Source organism: Saccopteryx bilineata, chromosome 2 (assembly GCF_036850765.1).
Source record: "Saccopteryx bilineata isolate mSacBil1 chromosome 2, mSacBil1_pri_phased_curated, whole genome shotgun sequence".
Taxonomy (NCBI): Eukaryota; Metazoa; Chordata; class Mammalia; order Chiroptera; family Emballonuridae; genus Saccopteryx; species Saccopteryx bilineata.
This window is the reverse complement of record NC_089491.1, coordinates 21,182,083-21,197,766: the sequence shown is the minus strand read 5'-3', so window position 1 is coordinate 21,197,766 and position 15,684 is coordinate 21,182,083. Positions and strand designations below refer to the sequence as shown.

Genomic DNA, 15,684 nt, shown 5'->3' with positions numbered 1-15,684 from the left:
CAGGCAGTGGAGGCAGGAGGGGATGGAGGAGGGAACCTGGCTGGGTGCAGGAGGACAGGCAGTGGAGGCAGGAGGGGAGGGAGGAGGGAACCTGGCTGGGTACAGGAGGACAGGCAGTGGAGGCAGGAGGGGAGGGAGGAGGGAACCTGGCTGGGTGCAGGAGGACAGGCAGTGGAGGCAGGAGGGGAGGGAGGAGGGAACCTGGCTGGGTACAGGAGGACAGGCAGTGGAGGCAGGAGGGGAGGGAGGAGGGAACCTGGCTGGGTGCAGGAGGACAGGCAGTGGAGGCAGGAGGGGAGGGAGGAGGGAACCTGGCTGGGTGCAGGAGGACAGGCAGTGGGGGCAGGAGGGGAGGGAGGAGGGAACCTGGCTGGGTGCAGGAGGACAGGCAGTGGAGGCAGGAGGGGAGGGAGGAGGGAACCTGGCTGGGTGCAGGAGGACAGGCAGTGGAGGCAGGAGGGGAGGGAGGGAACCTGGCTGGGTGCAGGAGGACAGGCAGTGGAGGCAGGAGGGGAGGGAGGAGGGAACCTGGCTGAGTTCGGGCTGCAGGAGGACAGGCAGTGGGGGCAGGAGGGGAGGTGGAGGGAACCTGGCTGGGTGCAGGAGGACAGGCAGTGGGGGCAGGAGGGGAGGGAGGAGGGAACCTGGCTGAGTTCGGGCTGCAGGAGGACAGGCAGTGGGGGCAGGAGGGGAGGTGGAGGGAACCTGGCTGGGTGCAGGAGGACAGGCAGTGGAGGCAGGAGGGGAGGGAGGAGGGAACCTGGCTGGGTGCAGGAGGACAGGCAGTGGGGGCAGGAGGGGAGGGAGGAGGGAACCTGGCTGGGTGCAGGAGGACAGGCAGTGGAGGCAGGAGGGGAGGGAGGAGGGAACCTGGCTGGGTGCAGGAGGACAGGCAGTGGAGGCAGGAGGGGAGGGAGGGAACCTGGCTGGGTGCAGGAGGACAGGCAGTGGAGGCAGGAGGGGAGGGAGGAGGGAACCTGGCTGAGTTCGGGCTGCAGGAGGACAGGCAGTGGGGGCAGGAGGGGAGGGTGGAGGGAACCTGGCTGGGTGCAGGAGGACAGGCAGTGGGGGCAGGAGGGGAGGGAGGAGGGAACCTGGCTGAGTTCGGGCTGCAGGAGGACAGGCAGTGGGGGCAGGAGGGGAGGTGGAGGGAACCTGGCTGGGTGCAGGAGGACAGGCAGTGGAGGCAGGAGGGGAGGGAGGTGGAGGGAACCTGGCTGGGTGCAGGAGGACAGGCAGTGGAGGCAGGAGGGGAGGGAGGTGGAGGGAACCTGGCTGGGTGCAGGAGGACAGGCAGTGGAGGCAGGAGGGGAGGGAGGTGGGAACCTGGCTGGGTGCAGGAGGACAGGCAGTGGGGGCAGGAGGGGAGGGTGGAGGGAACCTGGCTGGGTGCAGGAGGACAGGCAGTGGAGGCAGGAGGGGAGGGAGGAGGGAACCTGGCTGGGTGCAGGAGGACAGGCAGTGGGGGCAGGAGGGGAGGGAGGAGGGAACCTGGCTGGGTGCAGGAGGACAGGCAGTGGAGGCAGGAGGGGAGGGTGGAGGGAACCTGGCTGGGTGCAGGAGGACAGGCAGTGGAGGCAGGAGGGGAGGAAGGGAACCTGGCTGGCTGCAGGCTGGGAACCTGGCTGGGTGCGGGCTGCAGGAGGACAGCCTCTCCGGGGCTCTGGGTTGCATCCCGCTGCTGCCATATCTCCTTACAGCCTCTCTAGAGCCTTGGGCTCTGCCCAGGGGTGTTGGCCCCCCAAAACAGGAGGTGTGCACACACTGGCTCCCTGCAGACCCTTCCTAGCCCCAGACCTGGGAGCTGCTGTCAGCTTGCCTGAAGAGTGGAAAGTTCACCTGCTTGGCGGGGCCACCCAGCAGCTGGCTTCGTGGGGTTGCCGGGGGCTCGTGGTTCCACGGGCTGCCCCATGCAGCAGTGCCGGGCACAGTGCGCAGTGGATTAGACTTGATCTTGCACTTACTACTGTATGACCTCAAGCAGGCTTTCTAATCTCTTGCTGCTCTGTTTGCCTAACTGAAATGCGGTCATTAGACATTGTATCTGATAGGGTTATAAAGATTTAATGAGTCAATAACCAGGAAGTGTTTTGAACAGTGCTGACACATAGTGAGTGTCAAATAAGTGTTTGGTAAATAAATTATGTGGATCAATAAATGGGCCCAGGCCCTGAGTGCACAGGCACCAATCTGTGGCTTATGGGCCACCTAGACCCTGCTGCCCCACGGATCCCAGTTCCTCCTAGACTGAGCACACCATCACTTCCGTTGGTCTGAGAAGCATTGGGCTGCGATGGAAAGAGCACTGGACTGGGAGGCACAGTCCCTGCTCCCAGCCCTGCCACTCGGGTGCTCTGTTTCCTTGGTACAGTCACTGTTCCTTTCTGGGCCTCAGTTTGCCTGGCTGTAACCAGGGAATAAAAGTGAAAGACCTCCAAGGCCCCTCCAGCTTAGATAGCCTGGCTGTCAGTGACCCCCCCACCCTGCCCCAGGCTCTGCACTGGGACAGCCCACCTGTCCCTCTGATTTGTGTCTGGAACTGTGGGAAGGCAGAGGCAGCGGCTGCTTGGGCTCCCCAAGACACTAGATGCTCTCCTTGTCTGGCCTGGTAGACACCAGGGCCACAAGGCACTCACTGGCTGTTATACCCTCTTCTGATCCCCTTGTGGTCCAGAGCATTGATGAATGCATTCTGGATCTGTTCTGGACCCAGGGCCCTGGGTTTGCACAGCTGCTCTGCCCTCCGGGGCCCAGTGTTTGTTTATGGGCTCATTAATCTGACTGTGTGGCTGGTATCTGTCTCCCTCACTGGCCTGTCATTCTTGTGAGTGCAGGACCCAGTCCCCAGGGCCTAGCACAGAGCCTGGCACGTAGTTGGTGCTTTAGAACTATATATATATATATTTTTTTATTTTTAATTATTTTTAATATTTTTATTGAAAGAAAGTAAAAACCTGAGCTAAGGCTCAAAGTTTCTTCTCATGTCAAGGAACCCTATATTCAGGCTCTGTACCCTAAGATATATTATCCAAGCCCCATAGATTTTGTTCTGGAAACCAATCAGCCCCACTGGGAATTGGCCATCTCCTGAGACTCGTTTCCTTAATTTCCCAGACAAGGGTGGGTGGGCCCTGCTTCCCAGGAGCCTGCAGGATAACAGCTTTCCAATCTGGAAGCTTCCTGCAAGGCCTGCCCTGGCCCTGCCCTCAGCAACAAGACAAAGCGTTGATGGAGTCTGTGAGCGCCGACTGTTCCAGGTCAACCCTACTGAAGGATGTTTTCTTGTACCAGCATGCCTGCGTTTGCCTGCATGTGTGAGAAATACGGGACTAGAGAGGCAGAAGACAGGGGCTGGGAGACAGGCAGAGACAGACATTCAGAGGCATTGGGGCTAATCTAGAAAGAGGAAGAGGCAAAGGGACAGTGCTTCAGCCCAGGGCGGAAGTGGAGGGGAGCCGGGGCCTGCGAGTGTGAGGCGGGGTGGGGTGGGAAAGGAGGGTGAGGTCCCTACTGCCCCGCTTTTGTTTTTGTGCTGACATCCTCGGGTGCCTGGAAGTAAGCATGTTCACCTTGGAGCTGGCTATGGGATGGGCACCCCCAATCTGGGCCCCAGGGTGTGTTTGTTGATTGACATCGGATAATCAATTGCAGCAGCCCTAACCGTACCACTGAATGGCTTTGCACTGGCAAAACAGCTTCCTGCAGCGGTGGGCACCCAGGAGGGGGGCAGACTGAGGTTCAGTCCTGGCTCCACACCCAGCTAGCTGTGTGATGTGGGCAACTTCCTCTGCCATTCCTCGGGTTCTTCATAGGGTAATAGCAGTCCCTGCCTGACAAGGTGCTGGTGGTGATTAATTAAATAAATTAACAAGAGGCAGAGCTCTCAAAATAGTACCTGCAATGGGAGCATTGAATCCTCTATTAATCCTACAGGTGGATGGGTCAGAGTTGTCAGCCCCAGTTTATTGATGAGGAAACCAAGGGTCAGGGATGGGCAGGAACTTGCTCAGTGACACCCAGCCAACCAGTGCTGCCGCTGGAGGTAGAATTGGGGACCCTTGCCTCCCAGTCCCGTGCCCTTTGCTCTCTCCTCTGCCTGCCATCGTCCCTCTATTAGGAATGTCCCCTTCACTGGGGATCTTCACTCTTGGGCTGTTGTACTGGACCAGCAGACCGAGGGGAGGGAGCCCAGGCTCTCTGTCCATCTCTGAGATTGCCCAGAGCTGGGCACACAAAAGTGCTAACTGAAAATGTGTGTCCGCTGCCCTGAGTGCTGCTGCTGCGAAGTGACTGAAGCAGCTGCTTCCCACCCTGGGGAGGGCGGTGGCGCTCGGAGTCAGCCTGGGTTGGCTGCAGGACCCTGGGTTAAATTGCAGCCACCCACTGGGCTGAGAGTGGTGTGGGGGGTGGGGGGGTGGCAGGGAAGCCTCAGTGATTGGCTCCGTCCCGTCAGAGTGGTGGCCAGTGGCTTTGCACTGCCCCCACAGGGGGAGCCCTCAGGATGTGTGTGGGGTGCAGCCAGCGCGGGATCCTACTGCCAGGGGGTACCTCTGTGAGGGAGGCATGAGTCGTCCGTCTGAGTGGCACTTTGGGGGCCAGCCTGGGCCCGGGGGTCAGGCGGCAGGGGAGCCAGGGCCCGCGAGTGTGATCGGTTGACCCAGGAGCTAGCTGGGCCCCTTGCAGGCTGAAGGACTCTTCTTTGAGACGTCCTGGACCCCTCGGATGGAAGTGGTTTGGGAAATCACAGAGTTTTCTATCTGACGGAAGAAAGCAATCCAGCCTCTCTCCGGAGTGGTGGCAGCCGGCTGGACAGGGTGTGTGTTTGGGAAGGGCTCTGGAGGAGGAGGAGGAGGAGGAGGAAGAGGAGGAGAAGGAGGAGGAGGGCAAGGAGGAGGAGGAAGAAGAGGAGGGCTGGGTGATGCAAGGGTTTTGAAAACGCTACCTAGATGTGGGAGGTGGAACCTGGTCATTTGGTTCTGCTTTTCCCAGCAGGTACCGCTCCCCTGGGGAACTTGGGTAAGTCCATAAATAGCTCTGCTGACACAAAGGAGCTCTGTCTGGGAAGGCTGCTGCTTGACACTGACACGGCTGCCCGCCCGCCTGCCCGCCTGCGGGAGGAGCTGGGCGGAGACGGGGGCAGAGACCGGCGCGCGGGCGGGCTGGCAGGAGCAGCAGCCCCCGTGGCCTGGGTCCCTGCCGGAGTGTGCTGGGTAGGTGCCTCGCTGACACGGCGTGTGTGTGGTGGGCGGGGGGGTCTTGTCCAAGCCACCCTGTGCCCCTGTTTCTATTGTTTCTTCCCCGGGGCAGCCATTGATGGGCATGTTGCAACCAAACCATGCGTGTTCTGATCTGAAGTAGTGTGTGTGTGTTTCAGGGGCAGGGGCCCTGCAGGGTGGGGCATGTCTCCACCGTGTGCCGCTCTCCACTTCGGGGCTTCTCAGTCAGCTTTCCTTCTGGGAGTGAGGCATGTTCGGTGGCCAGATGTCGGGACACTGCCTGGGGAGGGAGTTTTCCAGGCTGTTGGTGACTATGTCAGGGATGCTGACTGTGCCCCCAAGCACCTGGGATGGTTGCTCTGGCCTAGTTCCAGGTCAGGGAAGGAGATGGTCTTGGGGGGCTGGTCCCCAGGGGTTTCCTCTGATCCCTAAGACATATGCCGAAATGTCTCCTGTAAGCACAGCAGGGACACTATCTCCTGAGCCCCTTGGGAAACGTCCTATTCCTGCTCCCTCGGCTCCAGCTGAGACCCATGAGGAAGAGGATGATGGTTAGGGACCACTTACCCCACAGGGTGGCCACTGTGAGCAGACAGCGGCCAGTTCTCTTCTCAGTTTGGAGGCCCACATCTCTTCTCTCATCCTGTGGTTTCTATGAAGAGCCCTTGTGCCCTGGGATCTCAGAGCTGATGAAGATCTTGGGTCCAGAGAGAGTAGGGGCCATGTCCCAAGTTCACATAGCAGTTGTAAGGCCAGGACAAAGATAGAGGACTTCTGTGTCCTGGGTCAGTGAGTACAGGATATGTGGGTGCCATCACCCCAACCTGAGCTGTGTAGTTCAGCTGTGAACCTGGCACTTCTGATTTGAGAGTGCCTAGCTCAGTACAGGGCCACCAGGCCACTCACCAAAAACTTTCCACATTCTGCTCTCTTAGGGCTTATGGCTGGGGGCTAGCTGCTTCCCCTCTCCAGATGGCTAGAGTGGGTATGTACCCTAGAAGGGAGGAGCTGCAGGGCCTGCCCCACCAATGCCTGTGGGATCCCTGCCAGGGCCCTGCGGCCATAGTCAAAGTTTCCACCAGGGCCCCTGGAGTCCTCCTTGCCCAGCCAAGGGGCACCTCCCCGCTTGCCCAGCCCTAGCACGTGGCATGGCTTAGGCCCGGGCGGGCCCTTCGGGGAGCCAAGAGCCAAAGCAGGGCTTGCTCCTCCTAGCCGGGCATCTGAAACAACAAGGGGATGAAGAGAGAGGCAGCTGCTGCAAGAGACCTCCTGGTGGGATGTCTCCAGGGCTTTGAACCAGAAATCATTGGAGAGGCTTCTGATTATAAGTACTGGGTGTCAGCGAAACCACTCTACTCCCCGCTTTCCTGCCTTTGCACAGGCTGTCCCTGCTGCCTGGAAAGCCCGTCCCTCCTCTTCTCTCCGGGTCTCAGTCCCACCCAGACTGCCACGACTGGAGCAGGCAGTCCAGTGGAATGTCTGACCATTGATGGTGGCACTCTGGGCCTTATTCATTCTTCGGTGCCAAGGGCCTAGCCTGGGGCCCAGGTCACAGGAGGAAAGGGCTAGGCTGGGTTTTCCTTGAGAACAAGCACTGATGTCCAAGTCAGCTTTCTGCCCACCTCTGCCTGGCAGAGAGAGTGGCACCACTAACTTGCAGGCCTGGCGAGAAGCCTCTTAGGAGGGACTCTAGTTTCTGCATGTCACGGTCGCTTCCATAGGGTCAAAGATTTGGGGGAGTGGATTTGACAGGAGGTGAGGTGGGGGAGAATCTTGGCTTCAGCCTAGCTGAGGCGACAGGGAGAGCCCACTCAGGGGTCATACTGGGCTAGGATGGTGTCCATACCACGGCCAGAGCTCAGGGGTAGAAGGGGCAGCCCTGGCTTGTTTGAATGCAGTGGTTACAGTCCTTTGCACAGACTGTAGTGACTTGGAGCTCAGCGTGGCCCTCCTTCAGATGGTGCCATCCAGGGAGGTAGATCTGTGTGACTTCAGCCAGTGGTCTCCCTGGTTAACCCAGAGGGGGCACAGCTGAGGGAGGGAGTACACATGCCCGGCTGGGTTCCTGGGGCTCCTTAGAGCCTTTTCCCATTTGGGCTCCAAGTCCTAGAAATGGCTGAATCCATTTGCTGTCTGGACCAATGGGGAATGAGGCAGGAGAGGAAGTACTTGCCTGGGTTACATGCTACTCAGCAGCACAGTGGGGACAAGACCCAGGTCTCTAGCTTCCCAGCCCAGGTCTCTCTCCACTGCACCAACTGGGTCACTCAGAGCACCTGGTTTTTGTCTTGGTGCTCCTTTTTTTGGGCTCCCCATTAACCCATTTCTTCCCAGGACCTCTGGGCTTACTGGCTGGAGCCAGTCTTTTCTCTGGAAGCACTGTGTGTGCGGTAGAGACAGCCCTCAGTTGGCCAACAGGCTGGAGACTGAGGCTCATTCTAGTCCCTGCTCACCGGAGGATCTCAGGCGAATACGCTCTTTCCCCTCTGACTTAGTTTCCCCTTTGGAGCCACCAGGGACTAGACTAGGTATTGCCAGCCCCCTTCCAGCCATCCAGTTCTTCGATTCTCTGCAGACCCTTTCTCCTTCCTGGGTTCTGAGAGTCGTTGCTCAAGCACAGAATCAGCTTAGCAGGGAAGCAGCCCCTAGCCTGTTAGAAGCCTTTTCTAGCAAGCTGGAGCCCAGGCTGAGGCTGGGAGTTTGTTGTTGTTTGCGGAGCCAGGCCGTTTCCAAGATGCTGTTGCTCGGGGAAAGCCATCATTCCTCCCAGAGATAAACAAGGCTGCTTATGGCTCAGCCCGCTCGGCCCACAGAGGCTGCAGCCGCTCGCTGCTGGCCAGCCGGGCTCAGCCTCAGGGAGCTGCCGCCTTCCCCTGCACAACAAGGGGCACCCAGGCATCTGGGCGGGGCGGGTGCAGGGCAGGAATGGGGAGAGGGCTGCTGGGGCCATGAGCCGTTGTGAGATCAAAGCTTCCAGGCGGAGGGGGAGGGGAAAGGGTCCCAGAATATCCTCTGTGTCTTGTAATGGACCTAAGCCATCACTCCAGGTGGCCCAGGGCTTCTCCCCCTCCCTCCTGCCATGGGCCAGCCTGCGTGCGCTTGGCACTGTGGCTTCGGCTGCTGCCGGAGAACTGTCAGCAGCTCCCAACTTAGAAAGGCCACAGGTCACAATAGTTTTTTGGAGCCAGGCACAGTTTTCCTCATGTAGCCAAGACCGTCTGTGATGTCCCCAGGTGGGGTTATCCTGGGGTTAAGGGCAGAAACCAGAAACATGGGGCAGGGTGGCAGGGCATAGGGGCCTGGGAGAGGCAGAGAAGAGCCGGGCAGAGCCTCTGGGCGCTAGTGGTTAGCTGAATGCTTGAGCAGGAGGAAGATGGAGGAAGGCCATGGACGACAGGTGGCAGCACGGCCGTGCCATCCCTCAAGTCCAGGATCAGAACTTACGTCCACTCAGGACATGGAAACCTTTCACTGCTCTGATCGACTTCTGAAGCTCCCACTTGATGCAAAGGGTTCCTCTGTACTTGTCCTCTCTGCTTGCTCCCTCCTTTCCTTGCTTCCTTCCACATGTGTGAATATCATGGTGTACTATGCATTACCGGGTGCTGGAGACACAGACATAAAAGGCCCAGGCTTTCTTTAGAGAGAGACAGATAGAGAGACAGACAGACAGGGGTAAACAGACAAGAAAGGGGAGAGATGAGAAGCATCAATTCTTCACTGCGGCACTTTAGTTGTTCATTGATTGCTTCTCATGTGTGCCTTGCCGGGGTGGGGGGGCTCCTGCTAAGCCAGTGACCCCTTGCTCGAGCCAGCAACCTTGGGCTCAAGTTGGCAACCCTGAGCTCAAGCCAGCGACCTCAGGGTTTCAAACCAGGTTTCTTAGTGTCCCAGGCTGACACTGTGTCCTGTGAGTCACCGCCTGGTCAGGCAAAGGCCTGATCTTTAATCTAGTGCCAGGATAGGCATGTAGGAGACTGTAACACAGCTTTGAGGGGGAGGCTTGAGAAGGGTGCTGTGGAAATCCTGAGAAAGCTTCCAACCCAGCCTGGGAGCTTCAGCAAAGCTTTCTGCAGGAGGTGAGACCAAGTCTGGTTACGTAGATGCTTGTCCATCCGAGGAGCAGGTCTCTATCCTGGTCTGTCCACTTCTCTGAGGTATGGCCGTGATTCCTATCCACCCACAGAAAGCGCCTGTGTATCCAGCCACGTACGTGTACCTTTGTATCCCAGGCGAGGCTGCATGGTGTTTGCATGTAGGTGCGTGGGCTCTGGACTTGAGGGCGTGCCCTCCCACTCTACAGTTGAGTGCCCTTGGGCAAGACAGGGGGCCTCCCATGCCTCCTTTTGCTTGTGCAGTGGCCCAGCCTCATCGGGTTAAAGGAGATGATGTGTGTACCTGTTGGGCAGATAAAATATATTATGCTCACTTTGTTAAAGATGGCGCTGCCCACGTGGAGGCCGTTGCCCAGGTGATATTAATGTGTGTCTCTGTGGGCTGTGGGCAGGCAGGATCCTTGTAGCCTGGGGCTTGGCTTTGGGATTAAGCCTTTCCCACCCTTTTTGATGTGGGGTGGTACAATCCCATCATGTCCCAGATAAGTGACTTTGTATTAGAGACTTACCTATTTTGTATATTGGATTAAAGGTTTTGATTTCTACACTATAAAATGGGGGCAGAACGGGAGCTTGCTCTCTTGGTTCCTGAGATTAGCATTAGAGAGCAGAGAGCAGAGAAAGGCCACTTGGAAGAGGCCAGGAGAAGCAGCCAGGATGGCAGAGTGCTGAGAGAGAAGCCAGTTTGGGCAGAGTTTGTGTAGGGTGAAGGAAGGAGATGGGGAACAGAGGTGAATAAGTCTGGTGAGCTAGAAACCTTTGATTCTAAGAAATTCGGATAAGTCAGTAGCTTTGTGAGCACTGAATGTGAGTGGGTTTTGGAGCCCAGTGTGTGTTTTTACTTGCCTGCCGGGTGCAAGCTAGGATTAAAAATGATGGCCCATCAGTTTTTGGCTCCTTTGTTTCTTTACCGACTGTCCGAATCCATGCAAACCTGCATGGGCCTGGCTGCTGAGCTGGTGGCTCTGGCTACTGACTTTACAGTACCCGAAATGCTTCATGTACATGGACACAGAGTCGTACAAGCAGCAGGAGTACACGAGCACCTCTCAGGTGGCTGTTATCGGAGACGATACGGTGAAGGGAGGCTCTTGGAGCGCAGGGATCAGTCAGCTAGAACGCCTGTCAGGGAAAGACTCGAAGGAAAGGGGCTCACAGCCCAGAGAGCTGGAGAGACACTGGGAGGAAGGCTTCTGTTTGTTTGTTAAATAAATTTTTTAATTGAATTGTAGCTACCAGGAAGATTAGAAGTATATATATAGCTGATGAATTTTCACAAAGTGAACACACCCTCCAGATCAAGAAATAGAGCGTCTAGTACCCTGGGAACTGCCTTCTATCCCCTTTCCGTCACTGCTGCCTCCATGGTAACCCCTTTCCTGATTTCCCTCATTGACTAGTGTTGCCTGTTTTTGAACTTTGTACATATGGAGCCATTGAGTATATATTCTTTTCTGTTGACGTCTCTCAATCAGCATTTTGATGGTGAGATTTGTCCATGCTATTATATGAAGTTTTATTTTATTTGTTCTCATTGCCGTATGGTATTTTATTGTGTGGATATATCACAATTTATCCATTCTACTCTTGATAGATATTTGGGCCGTTGCCATTTGGAGGTTATAATGAGTAGTGCTGCTATGAATACTCTTGCACTCGTCTATGGATGCATTATATATTCCTTCCTTTCTGTTGGGTAAATATCTAAGGTTTGCCATTATGAGTCATAAATTGTATATAATTAGCTTCACTAGATGCCGTCGTATAATTTTCTGAAGTGTGACAGCAAGGCCCCCTCCGCCAGCGGCGTGTGAGTGCCTGTTGCTCCTCCTCCTCACCAAGTTATTGTGTTAGATACGGGCATGTCTGACTGTGGTTCTTCGTTTGCATTTCCTCCGTGCCTAATGAGGGCCAGCACCTTTTCATATGTTGATCGTTAATTTGCATAAACTCTCTGTGAGGTATCTGTTCAAATCTTTCTCCCAGTTTCCTATTGGATTATCTGCTCTTTTTCTTATTGATTTGTGGGAGCTTAAAAATATTCTGGGTAGTGTTTATTGTTGGGTATGCCCGACGCAACTATCTCCCCCCACTCCGTAGCCTGTATTCTCACTTTTAAGAGTATCTTTTGAAGAAGTTCTTAATTTAATGCAGTCCAACTTGTCAATCTTTGTCCTTATGGAGAATAATTCTAAATCCTGTTTCTTGGCCTATTGCAAGGTTATGGATATAGTCTACTATGTTAATTGTTTCACGTTTTCCATTTAGATCTAAAATGCACTTTAAATAGATTATCATGCACAGTGCGATGTCAGGTCAAGACTTCTTTTCTCTGAGTGGTTATCGGATTTATTTAAAAGGCCATCCTTTCTCACGGTAGGGCAGTATCACCTGTGTTAGAGATCAAGGGGCAATAGCTGTGCGGGTGAGCTGAGCTTCAGAGGATGAGTGGGAGTCTGCCATTAGACAAGGGAAGGCAGGGTGTTCTAGGGGGGAAGGACAGTGAGCACGGGCTCAGAGGTACCCCAGAGTCGAGCGTGTTTGGGGGACTACAGATACAGTTGACCCCTGTACGACATGGGGGTAGGGGCGGTGACCCTCTGCACAGTCAAAAATCCACATATAACTTTTGACTCCCTAAAAACTTAACTATTCATAGCCTACTATTGACTGTAAGTAAACCTTACTGGTACATAAACCATCGATAACACATATTTCGAATTTCATATTATATACTGTATTCTTACAATAAAGTATGCTAGAGAAAAGAAAATGTTATTACGGAAGCCATAAGGAAGAGAAAATACATGTACAGTGTTTATTGACAAAAAAATCACATATAAGTGGACCCATGCCGTTCAAACCTGTGTTGTTCAAGGGACGACTGCAGTTCAGCCTGGCTGGTGGAAAGAGAGGAGAAATGGTGTGGTGGAGAGGGCAGTCGGCAGAGGCAGAGCAAGCAGGGTGAGGAGCTGGGACCATCCCAGAGAAAGGCAGGGGTTTTAAGCAGGAGAGGAAGATAGGCCGGTTCCTGTGAGGGACGGGGGAGAGAGGCCTACGACAGGAGGATGATGGGATAATGAGTTCGGAGCAGACTGTAAACCCAGCCAAATCTAGCCTCGACGTCACCTCTCAGCAGAGACAGAAGGCGTCTGCTCTGGTGGTGGTGGGGGCAGTGGTGGAGGCAGCAGCTTCCCTGGGGCCTTGGAGGGTGAACTACAGAATTGCGGCTGAGTCCAATGGCCAGATGTCCACCCCAGTGTCCTCAAGAGGAAGAGCCTGTTCCCCACCTCCCAGTGCCCCCAGCATTGCATGCCCTGAAGGAGGAGATATTTTAGGAACTGGGGCAGCAGAAGAGGCCTGGAGAAACTGGCAATGGGTGCTTCCTGCTCCTGCCCTGGGTGAACTCACCGGGAGGCCAGGTTATACTTGGGTCCTGAGGTCTGACCACTCCAGGCTGGCTGAGATTCAGAGCTAGACAGCCCCCCCCCCCCCCCCCAGAGAGTGCAGCTGGAGAGGGGAATAACTCGGCCTAGGCCATATGGCGAGCCAGGCTGACCAGCCTGGGGACGCTGAGTCACTCCAGGGCCTTTGGCGTGGGCCTCAGTTTCCTCTCCTGAAATATGCCGATAATAGTGCCCTCAGTTTCCTCTCCTGAAATAGGCCGATAATAGTGCCCCCAACCTCGGGCTGTTGTGAGGGTCAGAGTGTGTCAAGTGCCCTCTCCTAGAGGCCAATTCTGATGAGATTAATAATTATGATTATGGGAGTTGTGTTTATTGAGCACCTATTATGTGCCAGGCTCCTTTCTGTGAACTGTCTCCCAACCATGCTGTGCTGTGGGGACTCACTACTTGCATCACCGTTTTACAGATAAGGATGTTGAGTCTTGAAGCAGTTAAGCAGCTTGGCCAAGGGCACTGAGCCAGAAGGTGGCAGAGCCAGGATTTGAACCCGGATTTGTCTGTCTCCGGCCCCAGCCACAGGCTTCTCTCCACCACACAGGCTCTAAATGTGCTCCCTGTTCTCCAAGCTCTTGCTTGGAGTTAAGCCATAGACTTTGGGTTGGTCCCGGGTGCTCACCGTGAGGGAGAGACAGGGAGTGGAGAAGGAGGGCATGGTGGACTGAGCTTGCTGTGCACCAGACCCTGCCTCCCACCCCCTGGCAGCCCTGTGAGGGAGCCGGCACATGACTCAGCCACACAGTTAGGAAGTGGGATTCAACCCCAGGCCTGCCTGACTCCAAATCCTGGTCTCATGGCCACAGGGCTGTCTGTGCCCTTCCCTGGGGTCCTCCTAGCTTGGCAGAGCTATTTGCTTAACACCTAGTATAGACACCAAAGAGAAGCCTCATGCTGCTGCTCTGCATGTGCAGTGGTCCCTGGGAGGGGGCGAGTTTGGGAGGGGCAGCAGGTGTATGGAACTCTGTACCATTCCCTCCCTCCGCTGGAGGAGTCGGACATCAGCCCCTCAGCCTCCACCCATTTGGGGTAAAAGCAGGAACACTGCATCTGGTCTTGCTCAACATGCCTAGCACTGTGCCTGGTCCAGGTGGGGGTGGGTGCTTGGTAGAATCTTTGGAAGGACAGGAGGGAGGGAGGCAAGGCAGTGAAGGGGCAGGAGAGGCCACCACGGGGTGGGACAAGGAGCAGGGCATGAGAGCCAGGCAGACCATGGTTTCCATTCTGATTCCTCTACTTGCTTTCTGATCTTGCACAAGTTACTTTACTTCTCTGAGTCCCAGTTTCCTTATCTGCAAAATGGGGTCAATGATATGGACCTCGCAGGGCTGCTGGATGTGACAGTGTAGGTAAAGCCACTGTCATAGTGCCTGGTTTGTCGAGTTAATGGTCTCTCTCTCTCTCTCTTTCCCCATAGTTTTCACCATTTTCTGTTTCCGCCATCCCTGGTCCCACCTCCCCTACCCCTACAGCACCAAGTTTACACTACTTTCAGGGTGGAGTCCCAATTCCTGAACAAATCCATGCCTCTGCTGCATGGGACCACCTGCACTTCCTCAGATGCTCCATGCTGGCTCCTTTCCCCTCCCTTTCCTGGCTGATGGCCCGTGGGTGGGGGACTGCCTTGGCTCCTTACCTAGTTCTCTTGCCTGGAGACCTAATGCCTTCGGGGAAGAGAATGCGTCTTGCCACTGTTTGGTTGGCTCCATTGTCCCACACAGGCCCTGGCTCATGGCTGAGGCTCGTAGGTATTTGCTGAGTAACTTTGGGGGTGGGGGGAAGGTGTGGTGAGTAAGCCAGAGACTCCATTCTATTGAGCCAAAGCAGGACCTGCCCAGGGCCGTGAGGGGAGGGCAGCCCAGCCCTCTGGCCAGGCCATTCCAGGGGAGCGTTTAGCTGGCCTCAAGGGCTAGGCAGGAAATGGGTTTGAGGAGATAGAGATCAGGAAATGTTCTCTCAGGCAGAGAAAGAGGGTGCCAGGTGGGAAGCGGCGTGGTGCTGGAGCCCACTGGTGGACTGGTTCCTGAGCGAAGCGCCAGGTGGGAAGGGGCGTGGTGCTGGAGCCCACTGGTGGACTGGTTCCTGAGCGGAGTGCCAGGAGCGGGAAGGGGTGCGGTGCTGGAGCCCACCGGTGGACTGGTTCCTGAGCGGAGTGCCAGGTGGGAAGGGGCGCGGTGCTGGAGCCCACTGGTGGACTGGTTCCTGAGCGGAGTGCCAGGAGCAGGAGGGACGTGGTGCTGGAGCCCACTGGTGAACTGGTTCCTGAGCGGAGTGCCAGGAGTGGGCGGGGCGTGGTGCTGGAGCCCACTGGTGGACTGGTTCCTGAGCGAAGTGCCAGGTGGGAAGGGGCGTGGTGCTGGAGCCCACTGGTGGACTGGTTCCTGAGTGGAGTGCCAGGAGCGGGAGGGGCGTGGTGCTGGAGCCCACTGGTGGACTGGTTCCTGAGCGGAGTGCCAGGAGTGGGAGGGGCGTGGTGCTGGAGCCCACTGGTGGACTGGTTCCTGAGCGGAGTGCCAGGTGGGAAGGGGCGCGGTGCTGGAGCCCACTGGTGGACTGGTTCCTGAGCGGAGTGCCAGGTGGGAAGGGGCACGGTGCTGGAGCCCACTGGTGGACTGGTTCCTGAGCGGAGTGCCAGGAGCGGGAGGGGCAGGGCGGCACTCTCCTGACAGAGGGAGACATTGGTCACCACAGGGACAGGAAGAGGCTGTGGAACCCCTGCAGTCAGCACTCTTGCCTTTCAGATGAGAAGGGCCCTCGAGGTGTGGAAGGGGTCTCTGGGGCTTGTGGGGGTACTTTGAGTCCAGCCTCCCTCACTCAATTGAAACAGTGGGGTCTGAGTCCCCAGAGGAGGAGAGGCTTGGCAAGGTGGTGACTGGGATTAGTACTGGAGGC

The 15,684-nt window shown here is 56.3% G+C and overlaps 1 protein-coding gene across 6 annotated transcripts in view; it reads left to right on the top strand.

Moving 5' to 3' along the window:
• Window positions 1-15,684, top strand: part of RGS3 (regulator of G protein signaling 3) — a 121,630-nt gene that overhangs the window by 83,736 nt on the left and 22,210 nt on the right. Inside the window, exon 1 of one of the 6 annotated variants that reach the window (XM_066256447.1) lies at window positions 4,554-4,814. The exons of 3 other annotated variants lie outside the window; for them this stretch is intronic. The gene's annotated coding sequence lies outside the window, so the exon portion shown is untranslated. Of the gene's footprint in view, window positions 1-4,553; window positions 4,815-4,886; window positions 5,017-5,062; window positions 5,211-15,684 lie in introns of those variants that run through there. 2 more of the 6 variants (XM_066256445.1, XM_066256444.1) reach the window with 2 other exon arrangements.